We start from the raw sequence: 18,839 nt of genomic DNA on the forward strand, positions 1-18,839 counted from the left end.
AGGCACAGATAGAAGGATAGAAACCGTAGGAGAGCAGTTTGGAAATTAAAGATTTATGCCAGACTCGATCGAAAGCCTTTGAGATGTCAAGTGCAATGGCAAAGCTTTCGCCAAAGTCCCGAAAGGAGAATGACCAGGAGTCTGAAAGGTAGGTGAGAAGATCGCCAGTGGAGCGTCCCTGACGGAACTCATACTGACGATCGGAAAGAAGGTTGTGATAGGAAAGATGCCTTAAAATTTTTCTATTAAGAATTGACTCGAAAACTTTTGAAATACAGGACGTTAAAGCAATTGGACAATAGTTGGAGGGTTGGGAGTGGTCACCCTTCTTTGGGACTGGCTGAATGAGAGCAAACTTCCAGCAAGAAGGAAAGATACAAGTTGACAGACAAAGGCGAAAGAGTTTGCCTATGCAGGGTGTAAGCACAGAAGCACAGTTCTTGAGAACAACAGGAGGGACCCCATCAGGCCCATATGCCTTGTTAGTACTGAGGCCAGTGATGGCAGAAAATACATCAACCGAAGAAATTTTAATGTCAGCCATGAGGAAGTCAGAGGGGAGAAGTGATGGAGGAATAGCACCGGAAACGTCTAAGGTGGAATTGGAGGAGAAAGTCTGTGCGAAGAGATCTGCTTTATCAGTAGAAGAAATAGCTACAGAACCATCAGAGTAGAAAAGAGGAGGGAAGGATGATGAGGTAAAGTTGTTAGAAAGATTTTTGGCAAGGTGCCAGAAGGAGCGGGAAGAATTCGAGTTGGAGAGTTGAGAGCATTTAGTATGGATGAAATTATTTTTAGTAGAGCGAAGAACAGACTTAGCACGATTCCGGGCAGAAACGTAAAGATGATGTGATTCAGGGGTGAGTTGGCTCCGGTACCTTTTGTAGGCCTTCTCCTTGTTGCGGACAGCATTAGAACAAGGGCGATTAAACCAAGGCTTTCTTGCGTTAGTCAAAGGATATGAGAAAGGAATGTATGCTTCCATGCCCGAGAGAATAACCTCCGTAATGCGCAAGGCACACTCAGATGGCTCACGGCCATGGAAGCAATAATCATTCCAGGGAAAATCATAGAAGTACTGCCTGAGGGCCTCCCAGTTCGCGGCTCCAAAATGCCACAGACGACGTTTCCCTGGAGGGTCTACAGGCCGTACTGGAGTGATAGGACAGGTTAAGGTAATAAGGTTGTGATCGGAGGAGCCCAACGGAGAGAAAAGATGTAGGTAGGCAGGGTAGTAAGTAGCAAGTCGGGTCGGTAGGTAGGTAGGTAGTTAGGAAGGAGGGAAGGGAGTGAAGGAGACAGAGATGAATGTACAGAAGTAAGTATGGAGGTAGGCAGACAGCAGACAGGGAGGTAGGCATGTATGTAATCAGGGAGGTAGGTAAGGAGATTTGTAGGCAGGTAGAAAGGTTAGTAGCCAGGTAGGCAAGTAGGAAAGTGGGTAGAGAATAAGGTAGGCAGGTTAGTAGGTAGGAAAGAATGAAAGTAGATGGGGAGGGCTGGAGGGAGGTAGGTAGAGTTGTAGCCTAGGTAGGCCAGGAGGAAGGTAGAATGTCTGGTGGGCAGGTAGGTAGTTAAGTATGCAGGGAGATAGGCAGGGAAGCAGGTAGGGAAGCAGCTAGGGAGGTAGGTGGGTAGAGAGGTAGGGAGGGAGGCACGGTGGGTAAGGAGGTAGGTAAGTAGGGAAAAGCAGCAAGAAGTGCAAGTTGATTCTTCTAATGCTAAAGGAACAATTTATTGCTTAACACGTCCCGGTTGAAGGATCGCCTTGCCTAACAGAGTGGCTGTAAACCCTGAGATCATGGCATAGCAAAGGCTTCACTGTACACGGCAAGGATTACACGAGGCTTCATCTTCGGGACCCTAACGTAGCAACACACAGCTGTTATGTATGTACGTATGAATGTATTTATGTATGGATTTATGTATGTATCTATAACCAGCCATCTTAATCCCGTAAGGGGTGGCCACAAACAAATAGCCTCCATGTCACCCTGTCCACCGCAATTTTGGTACTCTCCCCCCATCTTACACTCCCCTCTCTCATATGCCCCTCCACTCCTTCCCTTCATCTCATCCTCGGTCTCCCCCTCCTTCTCCCCCCCTCCACCTCATTCACACTCTCCTCGTTAATCTCTCACTCTCCATCCTCTCCATATGGCCAAACCACTTCCACGTATATCTCCTAACGATTTCAGTCACATCCACATCCACACTGCAACGCGCCGTCTCTTCCTCATTTGTCAGTCTGTCTTTCCACGTAACTCCACATGCCCCTCTCAAATGACGCATATTCACTGCCCTCACTCTTGACTTGTGTCCTTCTAACAAGATCCAAGCTTCTCTTTCTAACGTTAGGATGGGTATTACAAGACTATCATGCACTTTGTTACTTCCAGGCTCACTTTCCTATTTCTTATCAATGCATCCAATAAACCAGAAACCTTTCTTTCCTGTTTTACCCTTTAAAGCACATCGTCCTCTAAACTTCCATCCATATTTGTCACATTATCCAAGTACTTAAATGCGCTCGCATTTCCCATTTCATCACCATCCAGCCCCACTGTGCATTCAGTGACTTCATGTCTCACGAAGACAATAACTTTATTCTTCCCTACATTCACCTTTAGAATCCGTTTCATTCATACTGTCCAAGACTCAATCATCAAGCTTTGCAGTTCCCCTTCGTCTTCACTTAACAACACAGTATCATCTGCAGACAACAGAACGGGAAGTTTCCAAACTCTGTCCTCTGTCTACTAGGGCTGCACCAAAATCCACCGCCCTACCTTATATCTCTTTTATTACTCCATCCATATGCAAACTGAACAGCCATGGAGACGTGACACATCCCTGTTTCAATCCAAAATTCAGATAGAAAAATTCACTCAGTTCACCATCCATACGCATTGAAGCTCATACATACTCTGCATCTCATTCAGCACCTTCCCATTTACTCTATATATTTTTAACACTTTCCACATTCCTTTTCTATCCAGTCTGTCATATGCTTTCACCAAACCCATAAAGGCCGTAAACAACTTCTTTCTCTTCTCTAGAAACTTTTCCACTAAACACCTTAGGACGAATATCTGATCTACACATCCTCTTCCCTTCCTGAAACCTCTCTGTTCTTCTCCAGTTATTTCCTTAACTCTGTCAATAAATATCTTACCATAATTTTTCTATTACAGTAAGAAGACAAATGCCTTAATGAATACCACACAGTTTTCCCCCTATTCCTTTGTACCGTGGAATAATTAACCTTGACTTCCAATCATCCGAGGCTCTACCTTCCTTCCACGCTAATCCGCACATTTTCGATATCCAATCCATTGCACTTTTCATCTCTCCGCCCTGTTTCAGCATTTCACCACACACTCCATCAATTCCTCAATTTGACTTTTTTCATTCCTTCCGTTACTTCAGTCCTGATCTCTTCCTCCCTTCTCATCTTCTTCCCTCTCTCAACCATTCCCCAACCACTTTTATTCGCGTTACCTTAATTCTCTATGTTTAACAGTTCCTTAAAGTGTTTTCTAAATATGTTCACTCTTTTTCCCTTCTCCTCCTGTAATCTGTCATTTTTATCTTTCACTCACTTACTGACTTCTCTGTTACTTGACTTACTTAAACTCCTTCTAGAACATTTTCTTACATTCCTTCTACTTCAAACTCAAATCCCATTCAAACTCCTCATCCTCTCTCTTCTTAGTCTCTTACTACTCTTTTCATTTCTCTCCTTCCTCTACATATAACACATATAGTGTGTCCCAACTTCCTCCACGCCTCTGCACTCACTATTTGCATTCTTTTCTTGCGCTACAGCTTATTTCACTTCTTCATTCTGCCATGCTGTTCCTTGCACTCTCCTTTTGTCATCTCCTCACCCCACACACCACCTCACATGCTGTACAGATTTCTTACGTGAATACCTTGCACACACCTTCCACCTTCCCCATCTGCTCCAGATCATATATACTCAATCGCTCCTCCACTTTTCCCTTTTATTCTGCCCTTTTTTTTTTTTTCACCCTCCTGCAGCCTTTCCACCCTCTTTGTATGTACTGCATCTTCCTGCCCTTATCTCCGTCTTATCATGCATTACATTTACACCTTGACTCACCACCAACGGGTGGTCAGAGAGTCCAAATCACCAACCTCCATATGCTCTCAAATCCAGCACGTCTTCTCATTCTTTCATCCACACGCACATAATCATTGCCTTCCGTTCATTCAACTGACCACCACCCTTCTCTCCACTCACTATGTATACCTTTGGATCATTTTGTGCCTAAAGAGGGTATTAGCTATCACCAATGTTTACTAGAGCACTATCATTCTTATTCGCTTCTGCAGGCACACCGCACTCACCAAGTCCTCTATCCACCTTCACATTCCCTACTTTTCCATTCATACTGTATCTCCAGTCAAAAACACTCACTCATTCCTCTCAAACTTTTCCATGCATGCTTCCACATTTGCCAGGAACTCTTCTTTCACTCTGCTTGGACGGTCTTCTGTCGGGGCATATACACACACAATCGCCCACGCTTTTATTCCTACTTTCAATCTTGCACACACAGTCCTTCAACCAACCGATTTATTCTCTCTTATATTCTTCTTCCATCTCTGGCACATAACACTAAATGTCTGTATGTGTGCATGTCTATATATGTGATTGGGTATATGATAGCAAAGCATATGACCAGTGTCACATCCGATCTGAAGAAAATATTGTGCGTGGGTCTGGGAAGAAGCGATTAGGTTTTGGTGATCATTTAGAAGTGAGGGTCACGGTACTAAGTCAGATTAAAGACACGGTTCAATTTGCTTAGTTGTTTTTTTTTTTTTTTTTTTTTTTTTTTTTTTTAGTAAAGTACTACGTTATTTCCTTCCTTTTTTTGCGTCTCTATTTTACTTCCCATGTTTCCTCCTCTTCCTTTTCCCTCTCTCCTGTTCATTCTTCCTTGAGTATAACGAGTTTCTCTGTCCAGATGTACAAACGTCCCTCAGCTGTCTTCCTATCTCCGAATAAAAAGGATGGTGGAGTACAGGAGAGGGTCAGCTTCAGCCTTTAGTCCACGGGGTTTACGTTCAAATAAGTATTTAGTTACATTAGCGACTCATCCACAGTTCAACGCTCGTATTCTAAATAGGGCAGGACGCTTCATAAATTTTACCTAGCGATTTATTTTGCATACCGCACTTTAAGTTTTTTTTGGATGCTATATAGATATAATTTCAACATCGACTTTAAAAGTTTGAATTAGTAACTCGTACTGTAAATGTACATTGATGTGTGCTGTGCATATTAATTCGCGAAGGAAACGGTGTTACGATGCCTTCAAAGCTAGAGAGCATACTTTCATATTTCATTCCGTCTTTTAGCTTTCCCACTTTTCCTTAAATAATTATTTTCCAATTCCTTCTCGTTTGTGTTCTTCCTTTATCCTAATTCCCTCATCTCCCCTTCTCTTCCCTTTAGCTATTTCTCTTCCTTTCATGTTTTCTTCTTCATTCTGTTCCAATAATTTCGCACACTCCTTCCGTCCTATTTTACCTTTCTCTCCTTCCTTACCCTTTCTCTGTTCCTCCTTTCCCTACTTTCTTCTTCGCTTTCTACTCCTGTTCAGTTGGCTTTTCTTCTCTTCCTTTTTACCTGCGGTGAAGCCAACAGGTCTGTAAGTGGTGCATCTGGGGATTTTTTTTTTTCTCCTTAAAGGAAAGTTCGAATATCTGTTCTTGGAAAGCTCTGAGAGATTGCCTATTCGATACAAACTTGCTCAGCTTGAAAATCTGAGTTAATTAAACATGTTAGCGGTTGCGTCAGATGACTATTAGGCGATTTTCAGTTTCGGCTATAAGGAAGAATTTTAGCGACCTTCTTATGAAATACAAAGTTGCTTAGTTTGAGAATTTTAGGTGATTTGACATGTCAGCTGTTTCATCGGCTGATGCGTCATTTGATTATTTTGCAGTTTTCAGTTCTGCTCATAAGGAGGTGTTGTAATAAGAAAAATTTGCATGCTTTATGAGTCTGAAAATTGCTACAATAGTTTCGGCGCAGGTCAATGGAGAAAGTCTTTCTTTATTCCTTATCCCTTCCTTTCTCTTCTTTACCTCCTTTCCTTAATTTCGTTCCGCCTACCTCCTTCTATCTTTTCCTTTCTTCTTGCTCCGTTCATCAGCTTCTCGTTTCCATCCCTCCTTCCCTCTTGTGTTCTTCCCTTCCTCAAATTTTCTCTTTCCATCCACACTCTGCCTTCACTCTGTCTCCGCGTCCTTCTGTCTCTTTTCCCTGTTTCCTTCTTCTCCCTTTCTTCTTCCTCTCCTTCTTTCCTCCAGTCTTTGCTTCTCTGTTCTCCTCCCATCCTCCTCCTTTTCTCTCTTCCTGCCCTTCATTCCTCCTCTCACCTGATTGGATTGCTATCAGTATAAATTAACAAACTCATCAAATAATGAGATTGTCACACTATATTATACTTCTTTCTCTGTCTGTCTCCTTGCCACAGTGTCCTTGTCACTCCACGTAATTATGAGAGAGAGAGAGAGAGAGAGAGAGAGAGAGAGAGAGAGAGAGAGAGAGAGAGATAAACGAGTTAGTAATTCAGGCTCTGATTAATATGCTATATGGAGGCATATCATTGGTGGAATATGAGTAACAGTGAGACAGATGATGACTATATTGTATGCAATGATGATAATGATGATGAATGACCCTGAGTGAGTGTCAGCACTCTCATGGCCAGGACAACTCTTGTATTCTGTTCCTGTTAAACTCAGATGATTTTATTGAGCTTAGAATGAGTCATAGGAACCTGAGTGTCAATACTGTCACAGTTATCTCTCTAATGGTCGAGGCAACAGCTAATAGTACTAACTTTAATTAGCTGGGAGTGAAAATAGGAACCTGATAGTGTTAAGCAGACCTGGACGAGCAGACAGATAGATTAATAGATACAGTATATAGATAGGTGGATAGATAAATGGTCCATGAAGGAGAGGTGGCTGGATGGAAGGATACATACATACATGCATATATACAGTGCACTATACATGCATACAGTACGTACCAGATCATACATGTCAAATATATACCGGTATGCATTTATACACACAGTCATACATACGTGCATCAAACCACCTCCCTGATCAAATAAGCTTTGTTGTTCTACCCTAGTTTGTCTGATCAAACGGACCCATCAACCGCAAGCAAGCAACCAATACTGCAGGGACATACCCTGAAGTGAATCCATGTTCTCAAGTCGCACCTCGTTAGACGGAGGAGCGGGGAACAGTTTGGTTCCTGGGTGCGCGCCGCATTTGCGTCTCCCCACCCATTTAACAGAAACACCGTAGCAGGATCCACGTCATCCTGTTATTTGGTTTTATGATTACCACCCAGCGTTGTAAATGGTTTTCTGAGTTCCAGGAAACCATTTGACCTGGCAATCAGTGTAGAGCCACCTGACATGGAAAGCAAAGTAATAAATTGTGAGATCAAGGATGCAAGAATTAGGAAGAGAGGAGGAAAGGCACACACAAAAAATTATAGATATAAAGGAAGAAGTCGGCAGAACTACATCAAGTGAGTGGACGATGAGGGTCCCCACTTACCAGCATCATAGAGTTGTTATTACATTGCTTCGTGATCGAACAGGTAAATAGTACATACATACATACAGTACATCCATACATACATACATATTATACATATATACATTACATTATATATGCATACGAACGTACTTGATCATACAGGTAAATAACACATACTGTACATACATATATGCATACATACCAACATACATACATCCACAATTACGCATACACTGCATGCATAGAATAACTTCATGATTATACGGGTAAACATTATACGTACATACATACATACATGTATACACACACATGCATACATATACAGCCTTAGTTAAATAAATCCACACATGTATGTACACACAAACTGACAGACGTAATTTCAGTTCTGACAACATTTAATGATGGTAGAATGATTCACTCAAATAGAATATGGACACACACACACACACACACACACACACACACATACACTCACACACACACACACACACACACACACACACACACATACACTCACACACACACACACACACACACACACACACACACACACACACACACACACACACTCTCTCTCTCTCTCTCTCTCTCTCTCTCTCACACACACACACACACACACACACACACACACACACACACACACACACAACACACACACACGCTAGTAACACAGGTAGAGGAAGTATGTTTATCTTAAACATTATTAACACTTCATTTCTTGCATCGTTAGTATTATCCCTCAGAACTTTGTGTGGGTGGAGAGGGTGAGGTGGAGTGGGAGACCGAGGACGAGATGGACGAGGTGGGGAGGTATATGAATGATGGAGCTATGAGTTAGAGGGAAGGCAGCCTGATGGCGGAGGAGAGGGTGGCATGGAGGTGATATATTTTGGCCACCTCATCCGGGAATAAGGCGTCTGGTTTAGATAGGTAGAGAGATAGACATATGGATAGCCCTATAGATGGATAAAGAGGTAGGTAGGTAGGTAGGTAGAAAAACTGATAGATCATCAGATACATAGACTGACTGATAGACAGATAGATAGATAAACAGATGGATAATGTTTTCTCTTCCAAACACTTTATTAAAACATCAGCTTTACATTACGTCCTGACTTTAACAATTTTTTAATTGAGTTTTTTGAGCGATCGTCAAATTGCCAAACATTATATTTCATTGTTACTTTCGGTGCACATTGAACTGCTTTTATATTTCCTCATTATGGAGAGGATGTAGTGCGACAGACTGTCGAGTGTATGAGAGTGAGGTGGAGGGGGGAGAGGGAGGGGAGGCCAAGGATGAAATGGAGGGATGGAATGGAGAGGTATATGAAAGAGGGGAGTGTGAGCTGGGAGCAGGGCAGTGAAATGGAGGGGGACAGGGCGATATGGAAGCGATTTGTTTGTGGCAACTCTTTACGGGATTACAGCGTCTGGCAATTGATAGACATGTAGATAGACAGGAAAAGAATCGTTTTGCCATATATCTCTATTCGTGTAATTCGTATCTAGGGAGACAGGAGAGGAACACATTATATAGTAGAAAAGCGTATGGAGAAGAGGCGGGCTGTAATTCACCGGGTCGGTCAGGATAACTTGATGGTCGTGATCGTCAGCTTTTACCCTCCCGGAAGGAAGCTGAAAGCTCATATAGTCCGATCTAAGGGCAAGGCTGTGACCTTCACACACGCACACACCAGTCTCCTTGCTCATGAGGGACAGTAACCACCCACTTCGTCAGTGAAACTTTACCAACCTGAGCGAGGCGCGAACTCCCGTCCACCAGATGGCGGGAGAGAATGTTACCACTGAGCCAGCGAGGTGTGTGTGTGTGTGTGTGTGTGTGTGTGTGTGTGTGTGTGTGTGTGTGTTTAAAAGCAGTGATTTCCTCAAATCTGTTTTTTCCCATTCTCACTTTCCGGTCTCTCTCTCTCTCTCTCTCTCTCTCTCTCTCTCTCTCCAACTAATTCCACTGGATGGTCAGCATCACAATAATCATCCTCGTCCCACTCTCCTTATCGCCCGTGATTAATTTTCAGAAAGTTTCAGCAAATTTTTGGTAATTATAAGTCCAAAGAACGAGGTTGATTTTTTTATATTCTGATTATTAATGTGAATCATATTTTACATTGTTTTTTGTCTGTCTACTCGTTATTTTCTGTTTGCTTGTCTGTCTGTGTCTGTCAAACTGTCGGTCTGAAATATATATATATATATATATATATATATATATATATATATATATATATATATATATATATATATATATATATATATATATATATATATTCATTTATTTATTCATCATCATCGTCACCATCATCATCATCATCAGCCATTACAAGTCCACTGCTGAACAAAGGCCTCCCCCAACCTTCTCCACGAATTCCATGACTGAACCAATCTTTGTCACGTTTTCCCTGCAAATTTCTCTATCTCATCTCTCCACCTCCTGTTTGGTCTTTTTCTGCTACGCTTACAATCTCTTGGTGTCCAGTCAGTCAGCCTCTTGCTCCATCGGTTATCCCTTATTCTTCCTACATGGCCTGCCCACCTCCATTTCTATTCTTTTATAACTTTTATAATGTCTTTGACTTTAGTCTGCTCTCTCACCCAAGTTCATTTTTTTCTGTCTCTTAAAGATATTCCCAAATATTGACCTTTCCATTGCTCTCTGAGAACGGATTAATTTATTTTCCATCGATCTTGTCAATTTCCAGGTCTCACAACCATACGTCATATCTGGAATTATACATTCGTTATATACTTTTCGTTTCATTCAAACCGGCAAGCTACTTTTCATAATGTCTCTATGTTTACCGAAAGCTTTCTATCCAGTGGTAATGCGTCTTTTTATTTCGCTGTCATGATCTTTCGTTAATTTTAGTATTTGCCTCAAGTAATTGTTCTCCTCGACTTCTTTAAGGATTTCCTCGCTTATTCTGATGGCGCTCTTCGGTGAATCTGGATTAAACATTAGTTTTACTCCGGTTCATCTTTAGGCCTACTTTAACACTTTCTCTGTTCAGGTCATTTAACACTTCTTGCAATGCCTCTGCTGTTTCTGAGATTAGGACAATGTCATCTGCAAATCTAAAATGGTTTAGCTCTTTTCCCTCTATCTATCTATCTATCTATCTATCTACAGTATATATATATATATATATATATATATATATATATATATATATATATATATATATATATATATATATATATATATATATGTCTGTTCCTTATTCTATACAAGCCTCTCTCTCTCTCTCTCTCTCTCTCTCTCTCTCTCTCTCTCTCTCTCTCTCTCTCTCTCTCTCTCTCTCCTAATGACCTACAGAGTATCATTTTTCACCATTCTCTTCATTCCCTATCCGTCCAATTCATTAAATGTTTCACTCCCTCAACTTAATTAACATTTCATCAAGAAAATTGATTCCAGTATCCTAACTAATTACCAAATGGAATATTAGCTCCTATATTTAGGTAGCGATATTGATAGTATAATTAACTGAATGGGTTAGTGTTATTCTAATCAACTTATACGCCTACGTATGTTATATCCGTACACACACACACACACACACACACACACACACACACACACACACACACACACACACATACATGACTTCATACCTACTTACCCACATACACACATACATACAGAGATACCTATCTACATACATAAATACATACATAGAGAGAGAGAGAGAGTGAGAGAGAGAGAGATACACCAGCTCTCATTCTCTTTTTCAGCCAGAAGACCTTTAACTTTCTGGGCTCTGTGGCTTTTCTTTTTCTTTTTTCCATGTTCGGGTAATTCTACTCAGCTTTAGATTTATTTTTCAAACTATAGCCATTAGACATAATCTTGATGTCCCTTCAGTCTTAGGCGGGTGTTGTAGACGGGCGCCTTCATGTGATGGCATTGATATAACCTGGGGACTGACCTGCCTGGTTATACAAACGTCCCTCACTTACTTCCTTATCCCATGAAAGGAAGATAGTGTACTGTAGAAGGGCAACTTAAACTTGTCGCCTACTGGGTTTACGTTTCAGATGAGCCTTGGGTCACAACAACAACAACAAAACAGTAACTACAGGCCTTCCCAACGGGGGAATCAAGCTAGCCGATAGCCGATACATATCTAGCGTGGTACGGAATATGACCTGTACCTTGACCTACAGACACCTATTTCGAATTCATGATCGATTATTTTTCCCAGCTAGACACCTGTAAAATTTTTGATGATATATTGAGCGGCTGTGCAGTTATCATGCTAACAGACACACAGACAGACAGACAAATTGAGATCAGTACCAGCTCCGCTATTGCTGCTGATATTATTAACAGTAACAACAGCAACAACAATATCTTGGTAAGACGCCACTGTAATGGCGAGGCTAAATTAAAAAAAAAAATACCATCATCGTTGCAACTTTAATATTGACAAAATAAAAATGAATTCTATATATCTATCTATTGCCAGACGCCTCAATCCCGTTTGGGGTGGCCACAAACAAATCGCCTCCACGTCGCCCTGTCCCCTGCCATTTCACTGCCCTGCTCCCAACTCACACCCCCCTCTCTCATATACCTCTCCACTCCATCCCTCCATTTCATCCTCGGCCTCCCCCTCCCTCTTCCCCCCTCCATCTCACTCACATACACTCTCTTCGTCAGTCTCTCACCCTCCATCCTCTCCACATGGCCAAACCACCTCAGTGTGTTCCTCATAACGCTTCCTATCACATCCACATCCACACCACAACGCTCGTTTATATCCTCATTCGTCAGCCTGTCTCTCCATGTGACTCCAAAGGCTTCTCTTAACTCATTTCCACTGCTCTCACTCTTGACTTGTGTCCTTCCAATAACGTCCAAGCTTCACTTCCATACGTTAGAGTTGGTATCACAATACTGTCATGTAGTAACTTTTTCACTTCCATGCTCACTTCCCTGTTTCTTATCACTGCTTTCGAAGAACCAGCAACCCTTCTTCCCTGCTGTACCCTTTCAAGCACTTCACCATCCAAACCTCCATCCTTACTCATCACACTACCCAAGTACTTAAACGTGCTCACATTTTCCAATTCCTCACCATCCAACCTCGCTGTACATTCACAGACTTCACCTCTCTCAAAGACCATCACTTTACTTTTCCCTACATTCACCTTTAGATTCCGTTTCTTACACACTCTCCCAAACTCATCCACCAAGCCTTGCAGCTCCCCTTCGTCTTCACTCAACAACACAGTATCATCTGCAAACAACAGTACAGGGAGTTTCCAAACACTATCCTCTCTCACCAGGGCCACTCCAGCATCCACTACTCTACCTTGTACCTCTTTTATTACCGCATCCATGTACAGATTGAACAACCATGGAGACATGACACATCCCTGTTTCAACCCAATCTTCAAAGAGAAAAATTCACTTAGTTCACCATCCAGATGCACTGCAGCCTTAGCACCATCATACATACTCTTCACAGCATTCAACAACTTCCCATCTACTCCATATATTCTTAATATTTTCCACAATCCTTGTCTATCCACCCTGTCATATGCTTTCTCCAAATCCATGAAAGCCACATACAACTTCTTTCCCTTCTCTAGAAACTTTTCCACTAAAGATCTAAGAATGAATATCTGATCTACACAACCTCTTCCCTTCCTAATGCCTCCCTGTTCTTCTCCAACTAATTCCTCTGTTCTTTCTCTAACTCTGTCAATAAGTATCCTACCATACACTTTTCCTATTATACTTAGAAGAGAAATGCCCCTATGATTACCACACACTTCTTTTTCCCCTTTTCCTTTGTACAAGGGAATAATTATACCTGACTTCCAATCCTTCGGGAGTCTACCTTCCTCCCAGGCCAATCTGCACATCTTCCACATCCATTCTACTACTATCTCTCCCCCATGCTTCAGCATTTCACCACACACTCCATCAATTCCTGGGTCTTTCCCTAATTTAACTTTCTTCATTGCTTCCACAACTTCTGTCCTACTGATTTCTTCCTGTCTTCCCACCTCCCTCCTTCTCCCAGCCATTCCCCAGCCACTTATACTCACATTACTTCCATCCTGTATGTTCAACAAGTCCTTAAAGTGTTCTCTCCATCTGCTCACTTTTTCTCCCTTCTCCACTAGTAATCTACCATTTATATCTTTCACTCCCCTGCTAACCTCACTTCCACCCTGTCTTACTCTCTTCACCTCTTTCCAGAACATTTTCTTACAGTCCCTCCACTTTACACTCAAATTCCTTCCAAATTCCTCATCCACTCTCTTCTTACTCTCTCTTACAAATCTTTTCACCTCTCTCTTTCTTTCTGCATATAACTCTCTCTTTCGCCTCTCAGCTTCTTCCACGCCCCTATTTCTCATCCATTCATTGTATGCTTTCTTCTTTTGTGCCACAGCCTGTCTCACCTCTTCAGTCTGCCACGCTGTTCCTTGCACCCCCCCTCCGTCTTCTCTTCCTCCCACACACCACATCACATGCTGCACATATTTCTTCTACAAATATCTTGCACACACCTTCCCCGTCCCCCATCTGCTTCAATCCATATTTGCCCAATCGTTCCTCCACTTCTCTCTTATACTCTGCCTTTTTCTCATCCTCTTGTAACCTTTCCACTCTCCTTGCAACTACTCCTTCCTCTCGTCTTTCCCTTCTTCTATTCCTCCATCTTACTTGGATCCTAATTCTGGCCACCACCAAGTAGTGGTCAGAAAGTCCACTCCCCCAGCCTCTATAAGCTCTTGCATCCATTACACATCTTCGCATCCTTTCATCCACACACACATAATCAATCATTGCCTTCCTTTCATTCAGTTCACCACCCACCCTTCTCATCACTCGCCATGTATACCTGTGGATCATTTTATGCCTGAAGAGGGTATTGGCTATCACCAACCCCCTCCCAGCACAAATGTCCACTAACGCACTGCCATTCTCATCTATCTCAGCAGGCACACCCCACTCACCAACTATTCCATCCACCTTCACATTCCCTACTTTACCATTCATATCACCGATCATAAACACTCTCTCATTCCTTCCAAACTTTTCCATGCACACCTCCACATTTGTCCAGAACTCTTCTCTCACTCTGGTAGCACATTCTTGCTTTGGCGCATACACACACACACACAATCGCCCACATTTGTATTCCAACTTTCAACTTTACCTACACAATCCTTGACCCAACTGATTCATACTGTCTTATGCTCTTCTTCCATTTTTTACTCACAACTATACATACTCCTTCCTTTGCCCTCTCATTCTCACCTACTCATGCACATATACCCCATCCATACTCTCATTCTCTCACACTTTCTCCTCACCATTTTGTTTCAGTTATTCCACATACATCCACTTTCGCACCCTCAAGCACCTGGACAATCTCTCTCTCTTTCACCTCATCATTCACTCCTCTTACATTCCATGTAGCCATTACCAAGTCCTTTGTCCGGTCCTGGGTCGTCATCGTTTGGTCAGTCCTTGTCCGAGGCTTCTTGTTTGTTTTTTTAGTTGTTTTCCGGGGAGGGGCACTAACCCTCCGCTAACCCTTTTAGTCGCCTTTTACGACAAGCCCTTTAAGGCTCCTGTGACTCCTTCAGGTGCATAAAACCGATCCCCAAAAGCTGGATTAGAAAATGCTAGTTTTGCCGTCCAAAAGAGAGTAAAATGATTACTTTGGGGCAAATGTTGGGTTGATATTTTTACCTCTTCCATTGAATTTCCTCTGTGAGCTTATCATGTCTTTGTTGAGAGGTTTGGTATTTTCTCTCCCTAATATTTTACCTCTTCATTTTGTCTCTCTCCTCTCCTGGCTGATATTCCTAAGCTGGGAGGGGCTTGGTATATTTCCCTGCCCAGTATTTCACATCCTATACTTTCCACTCTCCTCTTACAAATATTCCTAAGCATAGAGAGGTTTGGTATATTTCTCTGCCAAAAGTTTTACCTCCTCCTTTTCTCATTTTCCTTTACCGGCTAAAATTCCTAAAATGAGAAAGGACTGATATACTGTACTTCTCTGCCTAACAGTAATATTCATCTCTTCTCTTTGCCACTTTCCTCTGGTTGTTAATATTCCAGAGATGAGAGATGTTTGGTGTTTCACTGGCCATAGGTGAGTCTCTTTAATACGATGCATCAGGAAGGAAAGTTAAGGACATGCCCCAAATGAGAGTGGACGCAGTGGAATAGAAGCCGAACCTCTGTCACTGACTGGACCAATATTAGCATAGAGGCAATCATTTAGTAATTGCAAAAGCTTCTCGACTTCAGGAAAAGTGAAATAAATTCTTTTGTTACATCTAATAATGTAATCTGGTAGCGCTTATTGCTGCCTATAAATTGCCTGTACTCATGTACATATCGTAACTGAGAGTTTCATTTAAAGTAATGGAATCCTATGACCCACATTTTAAGTAATAATGTTGTAAATGAAATAACTCATTATGATGATGTGTACTATTGCATTTTTCCTTTATTTACGGATATCTCATTAACGATGATGAATCACACATTCGCATTTAACTTATATTTTTCTTTTCTCAGGTATATTCAGTCTCCACCACTGCCGTGTGAAGTCTAGGATGAATACACAAATATTTATACAATAATAAATGTACGATGAAATAAACAGTGAAATATGTCAAGCGTGTGAGAGAGACTTATGTATCATCTTAACAGAAAGTTTATACAGTTTGATAAATGTATGTTGATGTATACAGAGTTTATGTTGAGGGAGGGAGGGAGAGAGAGAGAGAGAGAGAGAGAGAGAGAGAGAGAGAGAGAGAGAGAGAGAGAGAGAAGCTGGAGTAATGAGGAAGACAGTGGGGAGATAAATACCCAGGGTGCTCGAGAAACGCACCCCAATCTCAGACCCAGTCTCTCTCTCTCTCTCTCTCTCTCTCTCTCTCTCTCTCTCTCTCTCTCTCTCTCTCAGTGATGGTGTCCATACAATATCTGTTGGGTTTCTTGCATTCTTTGTCTTTCTTCTTTCTTACAAATCCTTTTCAATCTGTAGCCATTCATTTATTTCTTCTCCAGTTCACTTCAAACTTGGCCAGTTGTTCCTTAAGCAAGCACACTCAATCATATTTTATTTATATTTCTTATTTACTTTTCGTGTAATGTAACAACATGGAATTGAAGAGACTGCCAGCTTTCTTGAGGAGAGATGAGACCAACATCTTTGAATGCTGGAGATTTCCTGTGTGTAGACCATCTTGCATTCCCTTGGTAACGGCACCAATTTTATTACAAATGTTTGTTTCGTTTCTGCATATAGTACCGATATTTTTCCCTTATGAGAGAAAAAAGTAAATATTTAAATATTAACGCTGGATTAACTTCTAATATCGTAAACCCAGTGTTCTCTCTCTCTCTCTCTCTCTCTCTCTCTCTCTCTCTCTCTCTCTCTCTCTCTCTCTGGCACTTCCACCCAATATTCTTAATAAAACCCCGTCTCATTATTTCCACCATATCTCAATGTAATCTCTTCCCTTTTTCTTTCCTCTCCTTTATTTCTTCTTCATTGCAAACTTTTTTCTTTCTCTCTCTTATATTTTTCCCCTTTCTCTCTCTTTTCTTCTTTTGAATTTATCTGTTTGCTTTCCTACCTCCCTCTCGTCTTACATTCCTTCCTTTGAGTTTATCTGCCTTCCTTCCTGCCTCCTGCCTTACTTTTTGTATTTCATCTTTCCCCCCTTCCCCACACCCCCACCCATTCCTTCCTTCCTTTCTTCTCTCCTACTTACCTGCTGTTGTCTTCTTTCCTTCACATTTTTTCCTCCTTCTTTCCTTATTTTCTTCGATATTCTTCCCTTAACATTCTTCTTACTTTCTTTCATAACTTTCCACCGTCCTTCCTTCCCTCCTCCCTTCGTTCTTTCCTTTGAAATTCATCAGTATATTCCTTCCTTCTTATTTGTATACCTTTCATCTTTCTTTCTTTCCGTCCTTCCGTCTTTCCTTCCTTCCTTCCTTCATCTCAAACATTCCTTAGTGTCTTCCTATCTGTCTCATCACTTCGTTTTGTCTCTATTTATGTTTACTTGTCTTTCTTCCCTTCCTCTCTTTATTCCATCGTTCTTTGCTCTCAAATCCTTTGCTACCTTCTTTCTTCCCTGTCCATCTCTCATCCTTCCTGCCTGCCTCTTTTCTTCCTCCTCTGCTTTCATCTTACCCAGTCTTGCGTTTCTGTTTTTTCCTTTTCTCTCTTATGGTGCTTCCATTATTCCTTCCTCCCTTCCTTCTTCCCCTCCTCTTCCTCCTCTTCCCCATCTCTCTATTTCTCCTTCTCCTCTCCCTTCTTCCTTTCTCTACTTTCGGTAATTGTTATATCTAGAACATTTGCAATTCGTTCTATTTTCATTTCTATAATTCTCAGGTATGCACACAATTCTCTTCTCCTCCTCCTTCTCCTTCCGGGCAGAAAATACTTCCCAATAACATGCATTAGGACGTTACAAAAGCACCCTCTTTGATCTTAATTGCCTAGTTACCCCTCTCTTGAGTATCTCCATTTTCTTTCCTGCATTTCTTCCTTCACTAGTCAATTCATAATATTTATTTAGCTTATTTTTATGTTCATAACTTTGTCTTCTTGAAAGATTTGTTGTTGTTGTTGTTGTTGCACATTTCTCGTTATTTCTCATGTCCTCTTTTAGGGTTTGCACTCGTTCCTTCGTCTTTTTTTCTCTGTTAATTATTATTAAGCTCTCCTCCCACCCACGTCTCTCTCTCTCTCTCTCTCTCTCTCTCTCTCTCTCTCTCTCTCTCTCTCTCTCTCTCTCTCTCTCACCTGCAGTGCGCATAAAAAGACCATTAATTCAGTATTATACTGGGTTTGTGTCCAGGAAATGTGTGTGTGTGTGTGTGTGTGTGTGTGTGTGTGTCAGACTACACAATAATACTAACATCTTTGACAACGAAATCTCTTCAACATACATGACTGCTTTTATGAATACATGTGTGTGTGCGGTGGGGGAGAGAGACGTGGAAGGAAGGGGAATAGCGGGAGACAGGGAAAGGGAACGTAATGAAGATATTTCTAGAAGAAAAAGGCAAGCGAGAATGGAAGAATGAAAAGATGTTATAAAAAGAAAGGAAAAAATAGAGGGCAAAAGAAGAATTTCGTATTATCACACATTGTCACATGTCACCACCGGCGCTAATACTCGCCATGCATTTGCAATACATACTGGGACGT

Source organism: Coenobita brevimanus, chromosome 78 (genome assembly GCF_032717465.1).
Source record: "Coenobita brevimanus isolate Jiangsu-jjx chromosome 78, ASM3271746v2, whole genome shotgun sequence".
Lineage (NCBI taxonomy): Eukaryota > Metazoa > Arthropoda > Malacostraca > Decapoda > Coenobitidae > Coenobita > Coenobita brevimanus.